Here is a 731-nt window from a genome sequence, read left to right on the forward strand (position 1 = left end):
TAACCACGAAGGGACTTGAACCCTCAATCTTCTGATCCGAAGTCAGACGCCTTGTCCATTAGGCCACGTGGTTGCAAAAAAAGGTAATATTTCCAAATCTGAATTGCCATGGTTTATCTGAAATTCAGGAGCGAGGTAACATTTGTAAGAAAGGCAGACTAATTAGGTGGCCAGTTAGCTTTTGTTGAAGTAAATAGATTGAATGCTAGGCACATCAGTTACCTGTGACTCATATTTCACTTACTGAGCAGACAACCTTACAACTGTATGTTTTTGGCCTTGCTACAAAAGACATGGAAAGCAGAGCTATAGAGATTGAGACTTGTTTTTGCGTTAATCGCCGATTTGTGCAAACAAAAGGTGGATACAGATGATTTTGGGCGTAGGGTTTGGCGATTTTAGTACCCCTAAAGTGTCTGCCGGTGCTTAGCATTTTTAGCACCACACTCAAACAATCTGAGCTAACCGGCCTGCTTTTTAACTGTTTAAAAATAACAGATGTCCAGAAACAATTAAGGCCAAATTGAGCAAAATTGTCCGGGTTCTGGATGAGCTGGATGAGTTGTACACTTTGGCAATCCTGAACACTTTCAGACACTGTTGTATCATGTAAGTAACATGCACAAGTCTTTAAAAAGAATTGTGGCTGTTTTTCATGCAGGTTTGCATCATAACAATGCGGGTGCTATCTCTAAATGAACAATGGGCAACCTACATCATCTGTTAGCACC

At 40.8% G+C, this 731-nt stretch overlaps 1 non-coding gene across 1 annotated transcript; it reads right to left on the reverse strand.

Moving 5' to 3' along the window:
• trnar-ucg (transfer RNA arginine (anticodon UCG)) lies at nucleotides 1-73 on the reverse strand. The gene has a single exon. It is a non-coding gene; the product is annotated as a tRNA-Arg (tRNA).
• Nucleotides 74-731: the final 658 nt, after the last annotated feature.

This window comes from Etheostoma spectabile, unplaced genomic scaffold, assembly GCF_008692095.1.
Source record: "Etheostoma spectabile isolate EspeVRDwgs_2016 unplaced genomic scaffold, UIUC_Espe_1.0 scaffold00018831, whole genome shotgun sequence".
In the NCBI taxonomy this organism is placed as follows: Eukaryota; Metazoa; Chordata; class Actinopteri; order Perciformes; family Percidae; genus Etheostoma; species Etheostoma spectabile.